The 8,793-nt window shown below is 31.1% G+C and overlaps 1 long non-coding RNA gene across 1 annotated transcript; it reads right to left on the bottom strand.

The window, feature by feature from the left end:
* On the bottom strand, positions 6,484-8,119 carry LOC108662147. The gene is made up of 2 exons (XR_001927931.1): positions 7,980-8,119; positions 6,484-6,668 (listed from the first exon to the last, which is right to left on the bottom strand). It is a non-coding gene; the product is annotated as an uncharacterized LOC108662147 (long non-coding RNA).

The raw sequence follows: 8,793 nt of genomic DNA, 5'->3' as shown, positions 1-8,793 counted from the left end.
AAAAGTTCCTTTCTTTGTTACCGCGGTGTGCATCAGAAAGGGAGCATAAAAAAGAATCTCGGGTCCAATGTAGATCTTTAGAAAAATGCCTTCAATCGATTATAGAGACAAGATAGGGGCAACACCTATAATAGGATAGATGGAAGAGTCTTACGACGAAGTAAGGTCTTGGTTCTCCGAAGCTAGTACTGAATGAGTTTAAAGAGAGTCCATTCGTTCAATATCCAAGTGATAGCATTGAGACTCGGTTGACAAGCTCATTGGCTGGCAAGATTGGAGGTTGCATACAAGAAAGAAAGTTTTAAAAGAGTATTGGTAAGATCGGAGAGATAAGGAATCATTATCATTTGGAATTAGGGAATAAAAGACTCCCCTTTCGAAAGGGCAGTAGAAAGCACCACAAAAAAAAAAAAATCTTTTACCAACGAAATTGACTCCGCTAGTAAGATTTTATCGATAATTATTGATAAAAAATTGACAAAATGTTGACAAAATCTTGGTGCGAGATATATCACCGGAATATCGATGAAAATTTCGAACGGATAAAAAATCTGTTGGTATCCTGTAGCTAAAGCATTGGCACGCACTATGTTCCAATGTCGCAAAGGTTGCCGACGGAAAATTTTCATCGGTAGGTAAACTTTTGACAATTTTACATACTGAAATGCTGACAAAAGTCATTGTCGGTAAGATGGTCATATTGGTGACGAAAACACTGACAAAATTTTTGTCAGTAAGAGATATTAAAACTCCATGAGGGTTACATTTTCCGTGATAAGTCACCGAAGAAAATTTATGTAGGTGATTCCATTAGTAAATCAATTTCAAACTCTTACGGTGATTCATTTTCCTTAAATTTTATTCACTAACGGAATTTTTCATCGATATGCCAAAATTAAATGCATGCTGAATAGTTAATTTTTTCCCCCGTTTAATTATTTAAACTCCGACGGAAGTTTCTATTGGTAAATCAAAATTATAAAAAACCCACCCAACAGTTCATTTTCCTCGAATTTCTCCTTTCTCTCTTCTCCTCTCCTCCCTACCTCTCTCTGCTCCTCTTTGCCTCTCCTGTCTCCCCACCCCAAAGTCAACCTCTGCCACCAAAACACCACCGATGCCACCAGACCCATGCCCTCCTCTGTCGGATGCCTGGTTCCATCTCAATATTTTTGCCCCAACTTCTCTCTTTTCTCTTCCCATATATAGTGTATATTAATATTAATAGTAATAGATTTAAGGTTATGTTACTTTATCAAGATCTATTTGCTTTGTATATTAATGTTGGTTTGTTTTATGGTGTTGTAATAATTCAACATATCAAAGCCCTTCATCTTGATGATTGCTTAAAAGCGAATAAAGCAACTTCAGCATGCATGGGGAGTACGTACTGGAAAATGGTATATAGCTGTAGATTTTTTATTTACATTACATTCTCAGGTTTTGAGAAAAGGGATGTTGTGTTTATTGATCCATAGAGGTTATTTTCCATATTAGCTTTATATATTGTTTATTTGATATTTGTGGTTTTGGCTGCTGGGTTATTACTTATTTTTAATTAACTATGTGTTGTTAATTGACTGCAAACAGGTTGTTTGAAGGAAGATGAAATATTGTATCAGTAAAATTAGTTAAATTAATTAAGGTTGTATTATAGGGTATAATTAGAGTTTAGGAATGGAATGTGTTATTATATAAGTAAATAAGAAATTAATTAAATGAGAAATTAATTAAATGAGAAATTAATCAATATATCAATAAGAAATTAAAATAATCATGTATTATTAATTAATCAATAAATTAAACTAGTAAATTTAAAAAAATTAAAACTTAGATTAACTTAATTAAGGTTTAGGGTAAGCAATAAATTAAATGGGCAAGTTTAATAAAATTTAAAATTAGTTACATTCATTAATTAAGGTTGTATTATACGGTATAATTAGGGTTTAGGAATGGAATGTGTTATTATATAAGTAAATAAGAAATTAATTAAATGAGTAATTAATAAATAAATTAATTAATCAACAAAATAATCATGTATTAGTAATTAATCAATAAATTAAATTAGTAAATTTAGAATAATTTAAAACTTAGATTAACTTAACTAAGGTTTAGGGGTAAGCAATAAACTAAATGGGTAAATTTAATAAAATTTAAAAGTAGTTAAATTAATTAAGGTTGTAGTTAGGGCAATTAAAGAATGTGTTAGGGTACTTAGTTAAATTAATGGAATGTGTTATAATATAAGTAAATAAGTAATAAATCTGTTCTTTTAATTGGTTATGTATTAGCAATGAATTAAATATTTAAATAATTGAATAATTTAAGTAAATAAAAATAATCATGTATTAGTAAAATTTCTTTTTTTTTTTCAAATTAAAACTTAGATTAATAATCTAAACTTTGACTTCAATATTAGAGAAGTAGTGGTTTGCAAAAGCTAAAATTATGGCTCCCTACTATGGGCCACAATTATCATAGTTACTTTAACGTCAAGTCCAAAAAACCTCATTTTTTCAAGGTAAAAGGAAAAAATGCTATTGATTATGTAATGCTTGTGAATAATCCTTTTTCAAAATTTGAGAATAGATTCCCAATTTTACATAATCAATAGCATTCTTTCCTTTGATCTTGAAGAAATGAGGTTTTTTGAATCTAAAGTTGAGGCTATCATGATCTCTTTGGCCATTGTAAAAGGTCATAGTTTTAGGTTTTGTAGACCACTTCTCAAATATTAAGTTCAAAGTTTATATTGTTAATTTAACTTTTAATTTGAGAAAAAAATAATTTATCGACGGAATTGTCGATGAAAATTTTTATTGGCAATTATTGTTAGAAAATATCGACGGATAATATCGTCGGATTTCTGCCACTACCAACTACAAAAGGGCTGATAGATTTAAGACAATACAAACTGATTTACCAACGAAATATTTCATCCGTAAATTATCGATGGAATACTCAATCATATACTGATTTCCCATTGCTCACTATTGCTGATCGAATTTCGACATAAATTTTTGTCAAAAGTTTCATCAGTAATGTAACTTACCGATGGAATCGTAACTATCGCTGATGAAATTTTCAACTGGTAAAACCTTGATTTTTTGTAGTAAAGGCTGAACAAAATTGGCCCACTTTTGGGCTTGACCCTATCCAATATACGCTGGAACACGAACTTTCGGGAAAAGAAGGTAGGTGCAAGAACCTTTATTTTAGAAAGTGAGACCGAGGAATGAATGGCAATTGTCTATAGGTTGCAATGGGCATTAGCTGTGGTTTCTAGTTCCCAACCACCTCTTTCCAAAAGACAAGTTCCTAGGAGAGCTATTGCTTTTCCCTTTCCTTAACCCCTATCTTTGCTCAACATGGTTTGATCCGAAATGCTAAAATAGATCCTTACTAAGCTTCTTCCCTAGGTAGTTTCTGGTTGGTGGCCTTTTCAACAAAATTCCCCTCTCTATCTTATGCTACATCAAATAAAAAAGTAATCTAATTGGGAATTTCTACAACATGAACTTTAGCTCACTAACATAACCTGAAGCTGATACCTAAAAAATGGAGTTCCTTTATTTCATGCCTAGAGGGCCAGTTACTAAAGCTGGTAAAGGAAATGAATGAAATAAGCTTCTTCAATTCGCATGTGTTAAGCACGTAACAAGTCTTCCTTCTCATGGCCTGGACATCAATCCTTTTCTTTTCTACCTTCTCTTATTCAATTTCAATTGATAGAAAAAGGTCCTGCAAGAAAGATCTTCCAATTAAATAAGCTCATTTTTTACACTCCAAGTAAAAAATCAGCTATGGGTAAGAGAAGTACTTTCTTTCTTAACTTATTCCCTCTAATGTAAAGAATTAGGATTGGACTGGTGAATGGTAAGGGCTTAACCTAAAACATCCTTTCTTAACGCATTTGAAGGTGAGTACTCAAGTAAAGCAATACACCAAGCTTAATAGCAAGCAAGCGAACTTGAAGAAAAGTTAAAAAAATTCCTTTTATAGATAGTGTAAAGAAAAGGCAACCTTAACTGGAAATGCATCTTACGTTGGATCGAAGGCGAAGGCAGAAACAACTATTGTTCACTTGAAGGCATTAGCAATGGAAGGCACAACTAGCTCTACAACAGCTCGTTTGAAAGCAGAATAGTCATGGCTAGCAAAAATGAAAAAAAGGATAATCATTGACCCTATTCGCTTGCTGTTTTAGAACTTATAAAAGAGCTTAACAATAGAGCAAATAATTGGCTTTCACTTGATCTCACTCGAACAATGGAAATAGGAACTTCTAGGATAATGCTAATACAAGTACAAAGTCAATCCACTCCTCACTAGCTTCTACAGACTCAACTCAAGGAGAAACAACTCGGCATATCATATGACAAGACGAGGGAATGCCTTTGCCCAATAACCTTTTATCCAAAGTAGGACGGAATAATATCCAAGCAATCCAACAAGGTAAGTATCAACATATTATATAGAAGGATTACTTTATGACTTTACCCTTCCTCGTGCTGAGATGAAACTAGCAACTATTCCTTATAAGCAACTACTTATACTGATTGCAATAAATCGAAGGACACTGAGACTACAGATGGAATCAAAAGGAGTAGATTATGACAGGTCGGGAGAAAGCATATTTAAAGTAACTTAGAAAACTTAAATATCTAAATTGCAGTAGGAAACTAGGAAATGCATGAAAGGTATCGTATTCCCTTCGGCTGAATCAAAATAGGTTTCTATTTTTTCTGCAATGGAATTGGATTGGCTTGCATCCCTTCGGCCTTTAACTTCCACTCCTACAGGAACTGGCTTACTTTTGCTTTCAAACTAGTCTATGCTTGGACTCTGTTGTTAATTTCTCATATAAGTACACGTATCGTTAACAAGTAATATAGTAGAAAATAGAATTCGTTCTCATGAAGAATTAAATTAATCCTTACTTGCTAATTACTAAAATTATCACACCATAATCTCAACCAAACAATTAAAAATTGAATTAAAAGAAAGAGCAATTAATTTTAACAAACTAAAGAATGAAACTAATCTAAATTAACTAGAAAAATTATGTTATTAAAATTTAAAATTAGTTAAATTAACTAAGTTGTATTTTACGGTATAATTAGGGTTTAGGAATGGAATGTGTTATTATATAAGTAAATAAGAAATTAATTAAATGAGTAATTAATCAACAAAATAATCATGTATTAGTAATTAATCAATAAATTAAATTAGTAAATTTAGAATAATTTAAAACTTAGATTAACTTAACTAAGGTTTAGGGGTAAGCAATAAACTAAATGGGTAAATTTAATAAAATTTAAAAGTAGTTAAATTAATTAAGGTTGTAGTTAGGGCAATTAAAGAATGTGTTAGGGTACTTAGTTAAATTAATGGAATGTGTTATAATATAAGTAAATAAGTAATAAATCTGTTCTTTTAATTGGTTATGTATTAGCAATGAATTAAATATTTAAAATAATNTAAACTAAATGGGTAAATTTAATAAAATTTAAAAGTAGTTAAATTAATTAAGGTTGTAGTTAGGGCAATTAAAGAATGTGTTAGGGTACTTAGTTAAATTAATGGAATGTGTTATAATATAAGTAAATAAGTAATAAATCTGTTCTTTTAATTGGTTATGTATTAGCAATGAATTAAATATTTAAATAATTGAATAATTTAAGTAAATAAAAATAATCATGTATTAGTAAATTTTTTTTTCAAATTAAAACTTAGATTAATAATCTAAACTTTGACTTTAATATTAGAGAAGTAGTGGTATGCAAAAGCTAAACTTATGGCTTTTTACTATGGGCCACAATTATCATAGTTGCTTTAACTTCAAGTCCAAAACACTTCATTTTTTTTAAGGTAAAAGGAAAAAATGCTATTGATTATGTAATGCTTGTGAATAATCCTTTTTCAAAATTTGAGAAAAGATTCCCAATTTTACATAATCAATAGCAATCCTTCCTTTTATCTTGAAGAAATGAGGTTTTTTGAATCTAAAGTTGAGACTATCATGATCTCTTTGACGATTGTAAAAGGTCATAGTTTTAGGTTTTGTAGACCACTTCTCAAATATTAAGTTCAAAGTTTATATTGTTAATTTAACTTTTAATTTGAGAAAAAAATAATTTATTGACGAAATTATCAATGAAAATTTTTATTGGCAATTATTGTTAGAAAATACCTACAGATAATATCGTCAGATTTCTACCACTATTGACTACAAAAGGGTAGTTCGATTAATTTGATTATTGGATATCCAATAACCGAACTAATCGAACTCCTATATAAAACTAACCAAAATTGAACTGAAGTAAATAACTAACCGAACTAACCGAAATCGAACTAAACAGTTAGTTTGGTTCAGTTATCAAAAATCGAACTCAATAATTTTTTTTTTGTTTGTATACAAATATCAATCCACCAATGATTTTAACGCCCCCTTTACCTCTCTCCCACAGATAAAAACATAGATAAACAATTAAAAACATAGATAAAAACAACAATAAATAATCTTTGAGCAAATAACAACAAATCATTAACAGTATTTAACTAGATAAAAACAACAACAAACAGTCTTCAACAACAACAAAGGGGGGTTCAGATGGAAGGAAAGATGCAGGAGATAAGACGGTTCACTTGCCATTGAAATCTTCAATCTGTCACTCAAAAAGAATTAATTAATTAGCAAATTTGTCATGATAACTTTCTGTTGGAAAAAATTAAATGCAAAAAAATTTGTAAAAATTTGTCACTCAAGCTCTTGGTGATGTTCTTAGAATAATTTTCATTTCTCAGGTTAGAAAGTGCATCATTTTCTTCACCACTAAGCATTGAAACTTCAAGGTGTAAATCTAGAAAAGATGCTTTACTATGATTTGGGCTAACATTATTAGAGTTAACAGAACATTTAAACTTTGTAAAACTTGGAAAATCTCTTTGCCTTTGGCAAGCACCCAATGAACCCCTCTTGCTAAAACCCTTCAAGAAACTAGCTCCATCAATCCACCTCTCCTTCAAAGTATATTTTTTGGATAAGGCTAACACTCCAACAGATGCTCGAGAGTCAAATGGTACAAAACAAGGAGACAAACAAGCTGCCATATTTGCAGCACAAAACCCAATTCCTGAAACTTACAATTCACATAAACCAATATGCTCAAACATCGAATAATATGATACAAATCATTGCTCAAACCTGATTGTTAAAACCCAAATGATCAAAATACAGTTCATCCTTTGAAGTAATTCAGCATTGTTTTTAGAAACAAAATAAATGGCAAAGTAAACACAAATTCTCCTATTTCAACACAGTGATTTATCAAAGATGGTCTCAAATTGCACTAACGAATGTTTTACCATTTTCCTAGAATGATAATCGATCAATTTACTTAAAAAAAAAACAAATGGAAGCAAAATTAACAACAATGCTCAACTGCAAAGAATTAAAAACCCATCAACAAGATCAAAACGCAAAATAAACATGACCTTTAACCGCAGATTAAACCATCAAAAGCAGACAGAACTGGATAAAAGTAAAATCTGTGAAAGAAACTTGAAAGAACCAATTTTGAAGCATTGAAAAAGAACTACACAAGGAAACTAACAGCTGGGTATCAACAATCAAGCAAAATGATCTGCAACGAGACAAGAATCCAAGGAAACTGCACCCCAAGAATAATAAGGAAGCTGCACCCCAAGAATCCAAGGAAAATTAAATCAGATCATCATCAAATTTCTCCATTTTTTATATTTTTTAATTAGTATTTACTATGCTATACAAATAACAAATAACATCACTCTCTCCCTGCATTTGGATGACCACTTTTAATGATAAATAAAAAACTAGAAAAAGGAAACTAAAAAAACCAGAAAAACGTAAAATGTAAAATGTAAAAACTAGAAAAAAACTAAAAAGAATGGCGAAGCCTTCACCAAATAAACGATGGCAGAAACTTAAAAAAACTTACCAGTCACTTGATAAGGGAAGGCCCAAAAAGGTGAAGGATCAAGGAACAAGGATGGCAGCAACTTGGACTTGCTAAAGATGAAGCCAAAAACCAAAAACCAGAAAGGGCGGTCGGCAAAAACCAAATCGAGCGAGAGTGGAGACCGGATGCCGACAGACGACAGTCAGCAGAAACCAGAAAGGGTGAGAGACGAAAGTGGAGAGTGGAGATGGGAGTCACGGCAGACAGGACGACATAAACTGAAAAGAGGAAGTGGGGATTTAGGTATAAGAATTTTTTAGGTAAAATCTCCAAAATGCGTTTTGGTTAGTTCAGTTAGTTTGGTTAGACATTTTCCTAACTGAAATCAAACCAAAGTAATTATACTAACTGAACTATCCTAACCGAATTAACCAAAAAACTGAACTAACTGAATTAAAAAACTGAACTCATTTCGTTTCGATTCGATTATTCGGTTCGATTTCTATTTGTTTACCTCTACAAAAAGGCTAACAGATTTGAGACAATACCGACTGATTTATGAACAAAATATTTCGTTCGTAAATTGTCGACAGAATATTCAGTCATCGACTGATTTCCCATTACTAACTACACTATTGCCAATCGAATTTCGATAGAAATTTTTGTCAAAAGTTTCATCAGTAATGTGACCTACTGATGGAATTGTAAGTATCGTTGATGAAATTTTCCATTAGTAAAACCTTGATTTTTTGTAGTAAAAGCCAAACAAAATAGGCCCATTTTTTAACTTGACCCTATCCAATATAGGCTGGAAAACGGACTTCTGGGAAAAGAAGGTAGGTGCAAGAACCTT

The sequence above is a fragment of the Theobroma cacao genome, chromosome 5, assembly GCF_000208745.1.
Source record: "Theobroma cacao cultivar B97-61/B2 chromosome 5, Criollo_cocoa_genome_V2, whole genome shotgun sequence".
NCBI classification, from domain to species: domain Eukaryota; kingdom Viridiplantae; phylum Streptophyta; class Magnoliopsida; order Malvales; family Malvaceae; genus Theobroma; species Theobroma cacao.
This window is presented reverse-complemented; position numbering and strand designations above follow the sequence as displayed.